This window comes from Gorilla gorilla, chromosome 12 (genome assembly GCF_029281585.2).
Source record: "Gorilla gorilla gorilla isolate KB3781 chromosome 12, NHGRI_mGorGor1-v2.1_pri, whole genome shotgun sequence".
Lineage (NCBI taxonomy): Eukaryota > Metazoa > Chordata > Mammalia > Primates > Hominidae > Gorilla > Gorilla gorilla.
Genome location: NC_073236.2, coordinates 24,335,967 through 24,354,982, shown reverse-complemented (window position 1 = coordinate 24,354,982; position 19,016 = coordinate 24,335,967). Strand labels below are relative to the sequence as shown.

The following is a 19,016-nucleotide window of genomic DNA, read 5'->3' as shown; positions in this document are numbered from 1 at the left end:
GAAAGAAAAAGAAACAGTGTTCATGGTGAGAGCAGTACTAGAGGGGTTCACATGTCTTACTACTCAGGACTTGCTGTGTTACAAATATTTGTGGTATGTCTGTGTCCTCTACCAGACTGTCTCTCCTACACTAGAAGGTAGGAACTGCCCAATGTATCTCCCTTATCTTCAGTGCCTTGTTCACTTATCTGCCAAACACAAGCCAGCCTAAGAGTAGAGAAGAGCAGCAGAGAACAGTAAAAGGACAATTCTGCATGGATCTCTCAGAGTTACACATGTCATGGGGACAAGGCACTAACCTGTTCAGGGCACCTCCTTGAAGATATTGGTATAATGAAGTTTGGAAGGCAGATAGTATCTACATTCATAGCAAAGTGAATACATGCTTACCATCCAGTATAATAAAAATAATGTCTCCAGCCGGGCATGATGGCTCACACCTGTAATCCCAGCACTTTGGGAGGCCGAGGCAGTTGGATCACCTGAAGTCAGGAGTTCAAGACCAGCCTGGCCAACATGGTAAAACTCCGCCTTTACTAAAACTACAAAAAGTAGCCAGGTGTGGTGGCAGGCGCCTGTAATACTAACTACTTGGGAGGCTGAGGGAGGAGAATTGCTGGAACCTGGAAGGTGAAAGTTGCAGTGAGCTGAGATCTCAACATTGCACTCCAGCCTGGGTTGACAAAGTGAAACTCTGTCTCAAAAAAAAAAAAAAGGTAAAAGGAAAAAATGCTGATATTCTGGCTACTGCTGTTGCTATGAGTAACAAACCATCATTCATCTATGACCCCAATAATCTCATCCATACACATGTAGCAGTCTAATTTATCAAATCTCAAACTATTTACAGTTATTGACAAGAAGAAATTACAGTCAATGGAAGCAGGCTGACAAGAAGTTATAGTTATGGACAAGAAGAAATTACAGTCAAGGGAAGCCCCTCCCAGGGCTCAGGAGGCAAAAAATTAAATCAACCAAGGCCTCCAAGGGCTTCTCTTTTTTTTTTTTTTTTTTTTTTTTGAGACAGAGTCTCACTCTGTAGCCCATGCTGGAGTACAGTGGCATGATCTTGGCCCACTGCATCCTCTGCCTCCCAGGTTCAAGTGATTCTCCGGCTCAGCCTCCTGAGTAGCTGCGATTACAGGCACGCACCACCACGCCCAGCTAATTTTTGTATTTGTAATAGATACGGGGTTTCACAATGTTGGCCAGACTGGTCTCAAACTCCTGACCTCAAGTGATCCACCTGCCTCAGCCTCCAAAAGTGCTGGGATTACAGGCGTGAGCCACCGTGCCCAGCCCACCAAGGGCTTCTCTTTCTTTCTTTCTTTCTTTTTTTTTTTTTTGAGACAGAGTCTCTGTCACCCAGGCTGGAGTGCAGTGGTGTGATCTTGGCTCACCACAACCTCCAGCCTCACCATAACCTCCAGCCTCACCATAACCTCCAGCAGGTTCAAGCGATTCTCCTGCCTCAGCCTCCCCAGTAGCTGGGATCACAGGCAGCTGCCACTATGCCTGGCTAATTTTTGTATTTTTAGTAGAGACAGGTTTCACCATGTTGCCCAGGCTGGTCTTGAACTCCCGACCACAGGTGATCCACCCACCTCAGCCTCCCAAAGTGTTAGGATTACTGGCGTGAGCCTCCGCACCCCAAGGGCTTCTCTAAGGATCAGAAAACACTTAGGCGAAGGCACAGAGCAACAAATCTTGAGGGGATACAGGTGGCAGGAAAGAAAAATAGGTGAAAACCTCTGTCCCTACAACTTAAGCAAACATGCCCTTTGGAGACTTCCTAATAAAAAATAACACTTATTCATTCAACAAATAATTATTTTAGGCCAGCATTGCACCCATGTTGTGGCTGCTATAAAGGTAACTAAAGACAGTCCCACAAGAAGTGACCAGAGGCAGCTATGACATGGTACAAAGAATGACCAAAAAGGTTAAAAGACCTGGATTCAAATGTTGACATCCTAATACCACCCTCATAAGCCCAGGGCCTCCAGATGGGTCAGTCACCTAACCTGTGGGCCTCCTAGGAGGTAATATCTGATATTAACAATAATGTGTGCCAGGCACCTTTCTTTTAATTCACTTAATCCTCACAACTGTACAACAAGAAGAAACTATTATTATCACTGTTTTTGTAGATGAAGAAATGGAGAGAGATCAATTTGCCAGAGGTCACAAACCAGTCTGGTTCTAAAGTCCACGCACTATACCACTGTCTCTGTGATATTGTGAAATATGTATTTGGGGCCGGGGATGGTGGCTCATGCCTGTCATCCCAGCACTTTGGGAGGCACCCGAGATCAGGAGTTCGAGACCAGCCTGACCAATATGGTGAAACTCTGTCTCTACTAAAATTACACAAATTAGCGGGGCATGGTGGCATGTGCCTGTAGTCCCAGCTACTTGGGAGGCTGAGGCAGGTGGATCACCTGAGGTCGAGAGTTCGAGACCAGCCTGACCAATATGCTGAAACCCCGTCTCTACTAAAAATACAAAAATTAGCCATGCATGGTGGCACATGCCTGCAATCCCAGTTACTCGAGAGGCTGAGGAAGGAGAATCGCTTGAACCCGGGAGGCAGAGGTTGCGGTGAGCTGAGATCATGCCATTGCAGTCCAGCCTGGGCAACATGAATGAAACTCTGTCCAAAAACAAGAGTATTTCACTATATGAACGTTCATGCATTTTGTAAAAGTTTTCCAACTAATTCTGATCTGCTGTCCTAAAACATGCTTTAAGTGATCTATCTCTGCTCTCTCCTCCCAACTTAGACATCCCAAATAAATAAAGCTATAAATGGAATGCAGAGGCAAATAAAAAAAGATTTTAACTCAGGGTCATCCCATTTTTTTCTAACAGTGGCCTAAATGATTAGAAACCCATGAGGTACAATTTTTTAATGCACATTGTTTAACTTTCAGCTGTGGTGAATCCTGAGTTCAACAATTACAAACAATGTCACTCAAAGTCACAAGTTAAGTGACTTCTCCATTTTTTCCCTCATCTCAGTAATCCTTCCTGTTGTCCTAGTTTTGTGGTATGACTTTAATGAAGTTTAACTTTATTATCTCAAAAAAAAAACAAAAAAGTCAGTTTTATTTAAAAGTACTATTCGCCCAATACAGAAGGAAAAAAAAAAAAAATCCTAGCAAAATCAGGAAATTAGCCCCTACCGGCATACAAATTTACAGGTCAAAGCAAGCCCTGCCTGTCCTCACATGAACTGCAGCCTGGAGACCACTACAACTTCCTTCCTCAAAACTTATCCACGAGATACACGGCAACAGTGCTCAGATCTTGTTTTTTAACCAGAATGTTTTCCTCAGAAGTCTTAAATGAAAGCTAAATGTACAAAAGCTACAATGGAGAAACATTCTGATCTAGTGAGAATGGGAGACCTAGGATTCATCTTTTCAGGCTCCCCCTGCCTTTCCCCATCCCTCCCTCCACCCTTCTCCAGTCCTGGCTCACTAAGATACCTCGGCAGAATACTTTACATTTGAAACCCACTGAAATGAAGGAATCTAAAGTTCAGACTGAAGGGGAAGGGAGCACCTTAAGTGGCAGTATCAAATTATAATTTCAGTTCTTAGCACCAAAACTCATTAACTCAGGGTAGTTACATGGTTGACTCATGAACTAAAAAAATTCTATGAATTGTTTAAGAAATCCGATCAAGATTTTATGAGCAACTTCCTCATCTCTTACATATCGACATATAATGTCTTAGGATGAGAATAATATAGTAATAATTATACATCACTGTCATAAAAGACAATAGCACTTCTAACTGAATTATACAGATAAACCCAGAACTAGCCTCTTACATATTGCCAACAGGTAATACAATATTGCAAAATGAAATTGATCTATTTAAGTTCCTTTTTAAATCTTCTCATGTTAAATAAACACACACGTATTTACTCAACAGGAAAATCTTGCAACAACAAAATTTCAAATACTATCCTGCCAAAAAACAAGCAATTTTTCCTCTCAGCAGGAACTCCTGGCTTTTGGCCCACAACCTTTGCATAACCAAAATGTGTTACGCAACGGTGTTCAAGGTGGCCTAGGCTACCTTGGAAAAAAAGCTAAAAAAGGCCGGGCACAGTGGCTCACGCCTGTTATCCCAGCACTTTGGGAGGCCAAGGCTGATGGATCACAAGGTCATGAAATCAAGACCATCCTGGCCAACATGGTGAAATTCTATCTCTACTAAAATACAAAAAAAAAAAAAAAAAAAAAAATTAGGCCAACATGGTGGCACACACCTGTAGTCGCAGATACTCAGGAGGCTGAGGCAGGGGAATCGCTTGAATCTGGGAAGCGGAGGTTGTAGTGAGCTGGCGTCATGCCACTGCACTCCAGCTTGACAACAGAGTGAGACTCCATCTCAAAGAAAAAAAAAATGCTAAAAATATACTTCACTGTGACAGGACCGCAGATGCCACTTCAGATGAGGAAGAATGAATCCACCAAGCGTCACAATAGAGGTGAAGCCTACATTTCACCAAAGCAGAAAAAGGATCCTACAAAATATGCAATTTTTAACTGATAAAATAATAAAACCTCCTGATGCAAAAGTATGGGATAGGGCAATGCCTCTATGACATTTAAATGCTAAAATATTAGTTATTAAACTGAAGCAAATTAGGTCACTCCAGTTCCCACAAAGCTGTCCAGCTCTAGACCAATTCTAAAAGTATGTTAGTTAAGACAAGGCTAAGAAGGACCACCACCCTGGGCATCCTGACACCTAAAATCCTCCAACCTGGGGATAATTTAAAGAAAGCCGACCTCCTAAACGTATTACAGAGTCCACCATCCAGGAGAGGAAAGACTAGAAATTATCTAAGTGAATTCTGTAATTTGTACAAGACCAGAGTGGTGCTATACTGCAATGAATTTTCTTCTGTAAAATAAACTAAAGCATTCTTCCCTTTGGGGGGAAAAAGAGCTACTGCTTCTCAGCCTTTTGTTTAAGATCTAATCTGGGGGAATGTCACTGACAAGGTATTTTATTTGCAGCCTCTTTTGACATCATGACATCTTACTTAAAGAGAGAGAAACAAATGAATGCTAAAGAAAAAGCTTTTTAGTTAACCTATCCTACCTCTTATAAAATATGATATTGAAAGAAAAATTTTAATAAGGATATAATTATTTGATAAATCTATGGGTACACATATTCAGTAAGTAATTCTGGCCAGGCACAGTGGCTCATGCCTGCAATCCCAGCACTTTGGGAGGCCGAGGCAAGTGGATCACTAGAAGCCAGGAGTTTGAGACCAGCTTGGACAAAAAGACGAAACCCCGTCTACGCTAAAAATACAAAAACTAACTGGGCGTGGTGGCACATGTCTGTAATCCCAGCCATTCAGGAGGCTGAGCATGAGAATCACTGGAACTCAGGAGGTAGAGGTTGCAGTGAGACAAGATCGTGCCGCTGCACTCCAGCCTGAGCAACAGAACAAGACTCTATCTCAAAAAATAATAATAAATACATAATTCTTAAATGAAAGAAGAATGATGCTACTTTACCTCTACATAAAGTGCTGTCCCAAGACAGCAGTACAATGTAACAATATTCAACTGAGAACTCTGTGGTATGTTGGCACTACATTGAACTAGTTCTCTGAACTGAACAACACTCACTCAACTTCTAAGAAAAATATATTTCAAAACCAGCCAAGTGCGGTGACTCATGTCTCTAATCCCAGCACTTTGGGAAGCAGAAGAAGGTGGATCACTTGTGGTCAGGAGTTCAAGACCAGTCTGGCCAACCTGGTGAAACCTTGTCTCTATTAAAAATACAAAAAATATGGCTGGGCATGGTGGCTCACACCTATCATCCCAGCACTTTGGGAGGCTGAGGCGGGAGGATCACGAGGTCAAGAGTTCAAGACCAGCTTGACCAACATGTGAAACCCCATCTCTACTAAAAATACAAAAATTAGCCAGTCATAGTGGTGTGCACCTGTAATCCCAGCTATTTGGGAGGCTGAGGCAGGAGATTCGCTTGGACCCAGGTTGCAGTGAGCAGAGATCACACCACTGCATTCCAGCCTGGGTGGCAGGGTGAGACTCCATCTCAAAAAACAAAAAAAAATACAAAAAATTAGCCAGGCGTGGTGGTGCACACCTGTAATCCCAGCTACTCAGGAAGCTGAAGCACAAGAATCATGTGAACCTGGGAGGCAGAGGTTGCAGAGAGCCGAAAATGCACCCCTGCTCTACAGGCTGGATGACAGAGCAAGATTTCATCTCAAAACACACAAACAAACAAAAAAAGAACAAATATATTTCACAAGCAAAATGGATGACTACATGCCAATTCCCTCCTTGATTAACACAAAAGAAGAACAAAGAAATTGAGATAAGAAAAATTTTAATGTAGATATTTGGCCTGAATTAATAGATATAACAATATCTAAGTGGATATTACTAAAAGAGTTACCATTTATTGAGCTCTAGATAAGGCAGTGTGCTAAGACTTACTGTGTGCATGAGCTCACCTAAAAGTCTGGTTCCACTATTAGCTCTAAGGCTATAGGGAAGCTACATAACTTCCTCAAGCTATGTTTTTCTAACTCAAAGACAGATACCTTAAAGATCATCTGCTGCTTCCTCCCCTTTGACCCACTAACAGAGACTACAGGATATTAAGCAATATAAAACAAGGGTTATTAACAGACTCTGTTTTTTGCTGCATCCCCCTCAACACCCCCGAGCTCCATTAATGTTAAAGTCAAATGCTCTTAGCCTACTTTATGTTGGTACACACCTTAGAAACAAACAGAACTATCAAACGCCTGTGAAGGCAAAGATCAGCTCTGTTCTGCTGTACACGGCCTCTGCAGCAGCTAGCAGGACTTAGCTCTCAGTAGCGCCCACTCCAACAGCAAGTTGTTTAGCTGTTCCTTACACACGCACACACACACACACACACACACACACACACACACACACACACACACACACACACACACACACAGACTCTGAAGCTTCCCTGGCCTCTCCATCTAACTACCACCTTCCTTACCTCTTGCTGCAAAAACTCCTAACTGGGCTTCCCACTTCAATACTTTCTCAACTCAAAAAGCCAAGTATTCTTTTTAAACCTTAAATCAGAACACGTCACTCTCCTGCTTCAGATTCCCCAAGGATTTCCTACGCACTGCATATAAATTCTAAACTACTTACGATGACCCAAGGCCCTACTTGATTTGGCCTGCTTACTTTCCAGATTGCTCACTAGGCCCCAGCAACATGAGTTTCCTTTCAGTTTCTTCAGGAGCCCTTCTCTGTCAGGTCCTTCCTAGCTTGGCCTTTGTCCTTCTTTACTCTCTGCCAGGAACGCTGCTCCTGGCTCATTCAGGTGGCTAGCTCCTCCTCAAACTTAAGATCTCAGTTCAAATGTCATCTCAGAAGAGTCTTTCCAACCACCCTACATATAAGGTAAGCTCCCATTAGTTACTCTCAATGGCATCACCCTTTTGGTTCCTTTATAGGTTTATCATAATCTGATATGGATTACGTACTTCATTTTATTTGAGTACATTCTGTCTTCTCTCACTAGAATAAAAACTACCTGTTTGATTCTCTATAATATTTGTTGAATAAAATAAACAAACAAACTCCCATTCATGGGTCTAATGTTTTTTAAAATAAATAAACAAGAAATACACAAGACTTATTTGTACAGGACTTATTTGAAGCAAAGTTTGAAAATCTACTGAGACACATAAAAATCTATTAGAACACAGGACAGAAAGTACATAAAGATGTCAATTTCCCCAAACTTCACCTACAATTTCAGTATTCCCAATCAATATTCAGTATTCAATAAAAATCTCTATGATTTCTTTTTGAATGTCACAGAATGATTCTAAAGTTCATCTAGAAGAACACATAGACCAGAATTGTCAAAGTCTGAAAAAAAAGAGTAACGAACAGGTAACTAATCCCATCTGTATTAAAATTATAAAATGATAGTAATTTAAAGTGTATGGTAATACACAAGAGACCAAAATAACAAGACCAATCAGAAATAGTCCCAAACACATTTAGTAAATGACAAAAGCTGCAATTCTAATAGTGGGGCAAAAAAACAGATTATTCACTAAATGGTGCTGACACAACTAGCTAGTTGAGGTAGAATTCACACACAATTTTATTCCCCAAAATATGTCTCACTTCTTATACCAGAAATAAATTCCAGATGGATCACAGAATTAGAAGTTTTAAAAAGAGAAGGAAAAGACAAAAAAGAAACCATCGAAGTATTAAATACAATCTGGGGACTTCTTTGTTTTAAAAATACAAAAAGGCATGCAGTTAAAAAGTCTTCCTCTCACTCATTCTTCTTACTATGACAACCAATGTTTCCAAGTATCATATATCCTGTGATATACAAGCAAAAATGTATACATTGTTTTTCATCTTTAAAGCAAAGACACATAGAGGCATATAATGTTCCTCACTTTGTTTTTCTAGTTTAGTAGCTAGGTGAATATTTTACATTTTGGAGCAAGGAAAGTCTTAAGTAGAGCACAAAACACAAAAGTCACATCAATAAATTAAGAAGAGTCACAGCTAACATTCATTATTTACTTACTTTCTGCCAGCCACTATGCCTAATGCTATTTACATTATCTCCATTGTACAAATAAGGAAATTAAGGTGTACGGAGGTTAAATAATGTGCCCAAGGTCCTACAGCAGCACAGTGCTGGGTTTGGATTTATCTGACTACATAACATTAAAAAAGAATAGCTAGGGGGATATGTGCACACATACGAAAAAAGTGAATAAGGCCAGTCGCGTTGGCTCACGCCTGTAATCCCAACACTTTGGGAGGCCCAGGCGGGCGGATCACCTGAAGTCGGGAGTTTCAGACCAGCCTGACCAAAATGGAGAAACCCCATGTCTCATAAAAATACAAAATTAGCCAGGCATGGTGGCTCAGGTCTGTAATCCCAGCTGCTCAGGAGGCTGAGACAGGAGAATCACTTGAACCCAGGAGGCAGAGGTTGAGGTGAGCTGAAATCACACCATTGCACTCCAGCCTGGGCAACAAGAGCAAAACTGTGTCTCAAAAAAAAAAAAAAAAAAAGAAAGAAAGAAAAAAGTGAATATGTAGTGAACTTTTAACCTGTTAAAGACCAGTAACCCCACCAGAAAATAAACAAAGAACAAAAGTAGGCAATTTATAAAAGACATATGGCCAGGCGCAGTGACGCACACCTGTAATCCCAGCACTTCGGGAGGCTGAGGTGGGTGGATCACCTGGGGTCAGGAGTACAAGACCAGCCTAACATGGTGAAATCCCATCTCTACTAAATACATGAATTAGCTGGGCGTGGTGGCAGATTCCTGTAATCCCAGCTACTTGGGAGGCTGAGGCAGGAGAATTGCTTGAACATGGGAGGGGGAGGTTGCAGTGAGCCGAGATCGTGCCATTGCACTCCAGCCTGGGCAACAAGAGCAAGTCTCTGTCTAAAAAAAAAAAACAAAACAAAAAAAAGGCCAGGTGTGGTGGCTCATGTCTGTAATCCCAACACTTTCGGAGGCCAACGCAGGCAGATCACCTGAGGTCGAGAGTTCAAGACCAGCCTGGCCAACATGGAGAAACCCCATCTCTACTAAAAATATAAAATTAGCCGGGAGTGGTGGTGCATGACTACAGTCCCAGCTACTAGGGAGGATGAGGCAGGAGAATTGCTTGAACCCAGGACGCAGAAGTTGCGGTGAGCTGAGATCAAGCCATTGCACTCCATGTACTCTAGCCTGGGCAACAAGACCAATACTCTGTCTCAAAAAAAAAAAAAAAAGAAAGAAAGAAAGAAAGAAAGGAATACAACTCTCTCCATATTAAAAAATGTTCAGCCTCAATAGTGATTGATAAAAGACCAATCAGAATCACATTTTTTCAGTTCCTAAATTGTCAAAATGTTTTAAACTGTAATATTTAGTATTGGCCAGGGTATGGGGCATACGTGAATACTATTGGTAGCTTTACAAATTGGTACAACAACCTTTTGGAAGGAAAATGTACAAATATCTATCCATATCTACATTATTCACATCTTTTGATTTCAGCAACTCCACTTCTAGGAATCTATCCTACAAAGTTGCTTGTACAAGTACACAAAATACATGTACATATGTACATGTGCATAAATATTCATACACACACACACACACACAGTTGTTTACAGCTTTGTTTTTCTGGCAAAAAAAAAAATCCAGTGACCATAAGTTGATTAAGCAAATTATGGTATTTTCTCTTTTTTGTTTGAAACAGAGTCTCACTCTGTCGCCTAGGCTGGAGTCCAGTGGCATGGCACACTGCAACCTCCATCTCCCAGTTTCAAGTGATTCTCCTGCCTCAGCCTCCGAAGTAGCTGGGATTACAGGCACATGCCACCATGCCTGGCTAATTTTTGTATTTTTAGTAGAGATGGGGTTGTACCATGTTGGCCAGGCTGGTCTTCAATTCCTTCCTGACCTCCGGTGACCCAGCCACCTCGGCCTCCCAAAGTACTGGGACAACAGGTGTGAGTCACCGTGCCTGGCAAATTATGGTATTTTCATCTACTAGAAATGGGATATTAAGTTGCTGTTAATGATTGATAGAGGTAACTCTGAAATAGACAAACTTGCAAAAGTAGTATAGAAAATAATAGTATGTTATGATCCCATAATATAGAAAATTATACAAACACAGAAAAAAAACTGGAAGAATATGCAACAAACTCAGTAGATTATGTCCAGGAAGTGGTTCTTTCAATTTCAGTATATATAAAAAATAATGTATTACTTATAATTAGTGAAAGACAAGATTTTAAAAAAGCATATCCTCCTTCATGCATTAAAATGATTTTGTGTGAATATAAAGTAACTTCTTTCTCCCCCAACAGAATGTATATACTCCTACATCAGGTATATATACGTTCTGCATATTTTAGGTTATAACTCCTAGATAGCACAAGTTTTGATTTCATTCCAAATACCTCCAAATACATAAAAGTTATTGTAATCAAAAATGAATTTAAAAATATTAAAAGTAACGCAAAGTTAAACATCTTTGAACAGAAACTCAAAGTCATGATGATGACTACTTAAACATTTTCAAAATTACATAAATCTCCATGTTATTGCCAAGTGAAATGAATTGCCAAAACAAATTACTCTGAATGTGAACAGTGTATGACAGTGATAATGGCAAGAAGAATGTCTGTCAGTTCAACCAAGTATGGGGTAAAGGGGCAATCTATGAGCATAAAGGCGACTCTCATAAATCTGAGTCAAATTTTCCTAGAAAAATGGAAGCTTCACCGGGTGCGGTGGCTCACTCCTGTAATCCCAGCACTCTGGGAGGCCGAGGCAGGCAGATCACGAGATCAGCAGATCGAGACCGTCCTGGCTAACACGGTGAAACCCTGTCTCTACTAAAAATATAAAAAAATAGCCGGGCATGGTTGCGGGCACCTGTAGTCCCAGCTACTCTGGAGGATGAGGCAGGAGAATGGCGTGAACCTGGGAGGTGGTGCTTGCAGTGAGCCAAGACCATGCCACTGCACTCCAGCCTGGGTGAGAGCGAGATTCCGTCTCAAAAAAAAAGAAAGAAAGAAAAGAAAAATGTAACCTCAATATATTTGGTTTTGATATCAGTTTATTTGTGTATAACAAAGAATAAAAACAGCCAAACAGCCCAAATTTTGTTCCTCGAATACACTGTAATGGGGGAAAGAAATCCAAATAAGTTGGGAATCTTGACTTTTCCTTTACTCCTGACCAATCTACTTAAGAATTTAATTTTTTTACATAAAACTAGTTGTTACTATTCTTTCAAAGGGAGTCCTAAATTCTATTATAATCAACCAACTGTTCCATATTTCTTTTTTTTTTTTTTTTTTTGAGATACAGTCTCGCTCTGTCACCAGGCTGGAATGCAGTGGCACAATCTCTGTTCACTGCAACCTCTACCTCCCGGGTTTAAGCGATTCTTCTGCCTCATCCTCCCCAGTAGCTGGGACTATAGGCTCGTGCCACCATGCACAGCTAGCTTTTTTTTTTTTTTTTGTATTTTTAGTAGAGACGGGGTTTCACCATGTTGGCCAGAATGGTCTCGATCTCTTGACCTCGTGATCCGCCTGCCTTGGCCTCCCTAAGTGCTGGGATTACAGGCATGAGCCACTGTGCCAGCCAACCTTCCCATATTTCTAAGTCCCAGTTTTTTCCTAGGATTGAAACTACTCCAAAATTCCCTGCATATGTAAATTAAAACATTATTTCATTCTAATATTATCTAGATCCATGAGTGCTGTCTAGGATGAACCAATCCCATATTTACTTTCTCTTCATCCCCCAAATCGCAACAAACAGAATTTTTTTTTTCTTTTTTAAAGAAATGCTTTTAACTGGGCTCAGTGGCCCACACCTATAATCCCAGCACTTCAGGAGGCCAAGGTGGGAGGATCACTTGAGCCCAGCAATTTGAGGTCAGCCTGGGTAACATAATGAGACCCTGTTTCTACAAAATAAAAGAAATTGACCAGGTGTGGTGGCACACACCTGTAGTCCCAGCTACTCAGGAGGACCGTGTGAGCCCAGGACTCAGACGCTGCATTGAACTATGATCACACCACCACACTCCAGCCTGGGCAACAGAGAGAGACTCTGTCTGTAAAAAAGAAAAAAAAAAGAAATATTTTGATAATTTACTAATTACAGCTATGTTAGTCAATGACATTGGTGAAATTTCTACCTGTTTTTTAATTTCCAAAAACTATTCAGCATCAAACTGCCATATGTGTATCAGACAGCTTCTACAGCATCCACACTAACTCTAGCTGCTAAGCTCTTTTATGCATTCAACAAGTGTCTACTACTCCTTGGCACAGGGTGTTATTCTGGGAGTGAGAAAAGAGGAAAACAAAATTTAAAAACTCAGATACAGACATGCCTACAAAGGGCTTGTGGTCTAGAGGCAAAGGATCAAGAGTTTCCAGAAAAAAAAAATATACATTTTGGAGAAGAGGGAATAGGAGAGACACTTCCTGGATGATGTAATATGTGATCAAACCCTTGAAAAATAGGATAAAGTTAGATGTAGTAGAGTTTGGAAGATAAGAGAGGAAAGGAATATTCCAGAAACAAGCATAGTAAGAAGAAAAAACAAACAAAAAATTCTTAATGCAACACAAAATAGCCCAAGTACAATAAAGAAATATGCCATGCTTCAGTATTTATGTAAAGATTATCAGCTTAATAAAAATATGCCTTTTCCTTTACAATACATTTTATAGGCAGGGCATGGTGGCTCATGCCTGTAATCCCAGCACTTTGGGAGGCCATGGTGGGAGGATTACTTGAGCCCAGAATTCAAGACCAGGCTGGGCAAAAAAATCAGACCCCATCTCTATTTTTAAAAAGTTAAAATAAAACAAAATAAATGTTGTAGCATGAATACATACAGAAAATGGATACTACAAATGAGCTTTTTGATGTAAAAAAATTCATAAAGAATACAGTCGGCCAAGTGTGATGGCTCATGCCTGTAATCCCAACACCTTGGGAGGCCAAGGAGGGCAGATCACTTGAGGCCAGGAGTTTGAGATCAGCCTGGCCCATATGATGAAACTCCGTCTCTACTAAAAATACAAAAATTAGCCAGGCATGGTGGCATATGCCTGTAATCCCAGCCACTTGGGAGGCTGAGCACGAGAATTGCTTGAACCTGGGAAGTGGAGGTTGCAGTGAGCTGAGATTGTGCCACTGCACTCCAGCCTGGGCAACAGAGAGAGACTGTCAAAAAAAAATTCATATTTGGGCTATTTTTCTAAGCTTTTATATTAATATAACAATTGAAAATCTTTATACTTAAAAAAAATACACAAGTCTGAAAGTAGGCAAAACAAACAACAGCTAATTTATAAAATAATTTAACCTATTTGGAGGCCGGGTGCGGTGGCTCATGCCTGTAATCCCACCACTTTGGGAGGCCGAGGCGGGTGGATCACCTGAGGTCGGGAGTTCAAGACCAGCCTGACCAATACGGAGAAATGCTGTCTCTACTACAAAATTATTTTAACACTGTCTTTATTTCCCAAAGATTACTAAATTCATGTGAAATAAAAGGCAATAGAGATTCTATTTTTCTGACAAAATATTTAAGAGCCTTCCTTTTCTTCTAAGCCAAGTAATTAGGGCTCCTTTATATATACATCACATACACAACACTTCTAGACAGGAAAAGATCTAGCAGTTGTATAAGTTTTTCTTTCTCATTTTATGAACCCTAACACAACTTCCACAGACCATCTATGACATGAACTTTCTGCCTTTTCCTGTATTTCCCTCTTTCATAATTAGTCATTCTACTTTAGGACAAAAATTTGCCATACAAGATCCTCTCTCATATAACATTTCTTTCCTTCATAACTTTTCTTACTATAAATACATCTTCATATCCACAACTTTCTTTAGATCTCTCTCCCTGACTGATTTCTGGTGCCCACCCAAGCCTAAAAGGTCAGATAACACAAAGCAAAACAGAGGAGAGCCTTAGATTTTGAGAGAGACCTGTCTGCCTGAAGTTCTTGGGGTTCCATGAGGACAACAGAGGTTTCTCCTAAAATGGGTTTTGTAGACCTTCTGTTTTTCTTCAAGGAGTCCCATGCTGTCAGAAATTACCTTAGGTCCTGTCATGTGGGCACTGAGTGGCAACAAGACAGACTAGGGAACAGTGGCAACATGACAGACAACTGAGCAGAAAAACTTACTGCAGTACCCACTGTAAAGATGGATAAAGTGAGGCACCATGCAGTTTAAAAATTCATGTTACATAGAGGTGGGCTCCACAGCTCACTCTCTTAACCATCCTGTAATTTTGCTGAATCTATGCCCAGTCACTGAAGAACCTGTATGGTACCTCATGGCCCCCTTAGAGCTTAGAACCTGGGTTTCATTCCTGCTCTACAGGTATATAATTTAACAATTTTCCTCTGAATTTGTTGGATTCTAACCCTATATTTCTAAAATGTTATTAATATTAATGAATTTTAAAGGGAGCTGTGATGTCTTTAGTCTTTAGAAATATTAAATCTATAAACAAAGGACTATATGAAGTTAAACTGTATTCAAATTTCTACATGCTTTATAACATTGAGGCAACATATTAAGAAACACACCTAAGAAACTGCAACCAATCTACTCTGGACAAAAACTTAGATACTATCTCTTCAAAATAAGCTACCTAGTGGTATTTATACATATTCTTCCATATACCAACAGTATCTTACATGCTCATAGCCTTAAAAATAACTAAAGTGTCAGAATTATAGGCATTACATATTTCTGTTGGCTTGAAAAATCATACAAAATGCATAAACTTCTAGAGTGATCAGTTTAATGAAAGAGTTCATACCAAAGGTAATAATACTAGGAATCAAAGAGGGCTAAACACTGCAGGTCTTTAAAGGTGAAAGTTAATAAAACCTTGTTTTTGGTTGTGAATGTTTGCCTTACAACATTATACACATGATTCTCCCCTCTTCTTTTTCCTCTTGCAAAGATGTGGTGATGAACCCTTTGCTCATGCAGATGACAATACTCTTGAAAATGGTGGCAGAAAAAAAAATGAAGGGAATATGGTTCACTTAATCATCTCATAAATTAGAACTTATTACGCCTGTGACTCTTGCATAGCTCCAGAAAAAAATGTGAGAGAGATGAAATGGCTGTTACCAATATTTTATGTGATGCTTCATTTTTTGATTCCTTGAATAACACAACGCATTAGTCCATTTATGCCAGAGGTTGCAATTTTTTGAATTTTTGCATAAGTGAAAAATCAGACCTTTTCGATGACATTTAACAGTAGGATATAAGTAATTCCACATGCTTAGCATGGAACACTAGGCATAAATGGGTTAACACAATTATGAAAGCATAGCTATTCAAGTAACTAATTATACAACTGATTTTTTTTCCTCATCTCTAAAACATAGTAAGGGATCAGTTATTTAAAAAACACAACAGTGACAAGTATTTTATTTTTAACTCAGTTTTGGCTGGTTAAGGCCATTGCTTGGCATAAGAATACAAAAGCAGGAGGAGAAACAAGAATACAAACATGAAATAGAAGCAGTAGCAAAAGAAAATGAAGAGGAAGAAGAAAATGAGCAGAAAATACACAATGGAAGAAAGGAAGAAGAACACGTGTGGGAATTAGAAGGCCTATCATATAATACTTTTTATCCCCTCCTCGATTCATAAAATTTGAGTAACTGCAAGAGTATCACAACAAAAAACAAGCAAAAGGATACACAAATAGTCACTAAATTTTGTTAAGAATGAGATAATGCTGCCACTCATGCCTAGCTCAGGCACCAGCAGGAGGAGGGCACACTCCAGAGATTGCAGGAGAAGGGGGAGGACTCCTCTTTGCCCTAGGTGTACCACCACCACTGCCACCGAGACCTTCGTTACAGCACCCACAGGTTCCTCCCCACCCCAGAACGGGATGGGCCCTGCAGTGCTCCTACTCCCCTTCCCGGCCCCCAGACTTCCTACTGCTACCACCACTAGCGCCAATGCCAATACAACCAGTCCCCCTCATCATACCAGCCCACCCTACCAGGCTGCTACCAGCAGGCCCCCGTGGGTGCCCTCCTACTGCTCCATTCGAGCTGTGGTCTCCATCTCCACCACTAACTGCATGAGGCAAACTGCAGAGCCACGTCATCTGCTCGACCGTACCACAGGCGGCGACTCCTTCTCCTCCTTCAGAGTGGCTTGGAGCAGCTGGGCAAGCAAAGCCAGAAAAGCCCAAAACGGGACTCAGGGATTGGAACCATTAGAGCCTCACCTCATTATGCTGGTGACTGGGTGTCAGGGATCAGTTTCATTGAAGGCACTCACACCCACCTTCCAAAGTCCAACCTCTCCTTCTGGCAAAAGCTGGCCAGGAACTGGGGCCTGGGGTGGGAGTGAGTGCCTTCACCGAAACCGGCCCCTGGCCAAGTCCAGCTGGCCAGGAATTGCTGGGCCCACCAAGGCTGCCCTCCTCTGGGAGCCTGCGTAGGAGAAACTCAGACCCAGCCAGCCCTCCCCACCAAAGGGCTGGTCCCCATTCCTGACACCTCCACCCACAGTGCCCTGTCTCCCACTTCCGCCATGGTGCCTACTACTCCCTGCCCTGTAGTCCCAGGTGGTCTTCACAACACAAAGCATGAGGGCAGGCTGGGAAACCACAGTGGGTGTGGAGGCCCTACCATGCAATCCAGCTCGAGCGGGAGAAAATCGCCTTCTAGAATCTGGAGTCCGAGAAGAGGAAAACGATACCTTACTTGGAAGCTACGAGAAGAAGGAGGCCACTGCTGTCACTGCCGCTGCCACCTCATCAGTTCGCCAATGCCACTGGCAGTGTAGCCCCCATGGCACCCCTAATCTGCCCCCTGCCACTAGCAGTGTAGCCCCCGGATAACACATCCAACACACCCTACAGTTTCAGGCAATGTAACCCCAATACCCCCCCACAAAAGCACTCCCCCCACACCTCAGGGAGCATACCACCCAATAGTGTCCAAAATCTGACCCAGCCACAGGCAGTTCAGCTCCTAATGGTGCACCCCTCCAGTCACAGACAGTGTAGCACCCAACAACGCCCCTAAACCACCCCTCCCCGCCAGCATTGTAGCCCCGGATAACTCCACCCAACCCACTCCCTGCTGCGGGCAGCGCAGCAGAAAATAGCACCCCTAATCCTTCCCCAGCCACCAGCAATACAAGCTAGTGTACACAATCTGCCTCCCCCCACCAGCCCTGCCACCACAGGCAGTATAGCCCCAGATAGCCAGGCAACCTGCCCCACCACCAGCAATGCAACCCTGGAGAGTGTCCCCAACCAGACCCACTGCCACAGGCATGGTAGTCTCCAGCAGTGAACCCCAATAGGACACCCAACCCTTGCCCCCAGAGGCACACAAGGCAGGCCCGGAAAACTCACCTACCCCATCACTTTTCTACCACTGTGGCTGAGCTGCAGTCTCTGACGTCACCACCAACCACAGCGAGGCGAGCCATGGTGGCACAGGTTCCAGTCTCCAGCATGTGGCAGTGCCTCTTCCTTCTAGTCCTCCAGCCTGGCAGGAGAAGCTCCTGCTGCCGACCGCTCTCCTGCTGCTCTGTCGCCACCACCAACCGCACCGAGGTAGTGACCCAGGCTCCAGGCTCCATCCATCCTCCACCCTCCATCCAGCAGGCGGAAGGTTGCGGCCTCTTCCAGTCCTCTAAGCTGGGCACAGAGCTGCTCCTCCGCTCAACACAGAAGAGCCTGAAATGACCTGACGCCACCTCACCATGCTTTATATATGAGGTTATGCAAATGCAGTTCCTGGACTACATGTTCTGATTGGACGAGAAAAAAACCTCTAGGCCTACTCTGATTGGACTTTATTTTCATGCTGTGATTGGTTGTGTTAAGACTTGCTCTCATCCAATCAGAACATGATCATAAAGTCCAATCAGAGTAAGCCTGGAGGTTTTTTTCTCATCCAATCAAGGCATGCAGTCCAGGAACCTCCGTGGGCATTACCGCAGTATATAAATGATGCTGAAGCGCCATCACGTTTTTTCAGGTTTCCGTATCTTCGTGTCGAGTTGCTCGCTGCCCAACGGAGAGGACTAGGAATCAGGATTCGGTGGCCATATGCTGGAGGCTGTAGCCGTGGGAGCGCGGCTCGCCTCACTGCGGTTGTTGGCAGTGATGGAGAGATAGCAGCGCGGCTGAAGCGGTAGGAGAAGGAAAACACTTTTGGGATAGGTAGAGGGGAGTAAAGAGGGTAGTTAGGGCCGAAGGGAAAAAAGGATAGCTTAGCCAGAGAAGGAGTTGCAAAAAGATGGTGGGGAAAAGATGGTGGGGAAAAAAGTTTTTGGGTAGATGAAGGTGTAATAACATGGTGGGGAGTGGGAGGGAAGGAAGGTTTTGCAGAAAGA

At 42.3% G+C, this 19,016-nt stretch overlaps 1 protein-coding gene across 1 annotated transcript in view; it reads right to left on the bottom strand.

The window, feature by feature from the left end:
- Positions 1-18,356, bottom strand: part of LOC134756757 (inactive serine/threonine-protein kinase TEX14-like) — a 59,836-nt gene extending 41,480 nt beyond the window's left edge. Inside the window, exon 1 of the mRNA XM_063695496.1 lies at positions 18,032-18,356. The gene's annotated coding sequence lies outside the window, so the exon portion shown is untranslated. The remainder of the gene's footprint in view (positions 1-18,031) is intronic.
- Between the last annotated feature and the right edge of the window lie 660 nt (positions 18,357-19,016).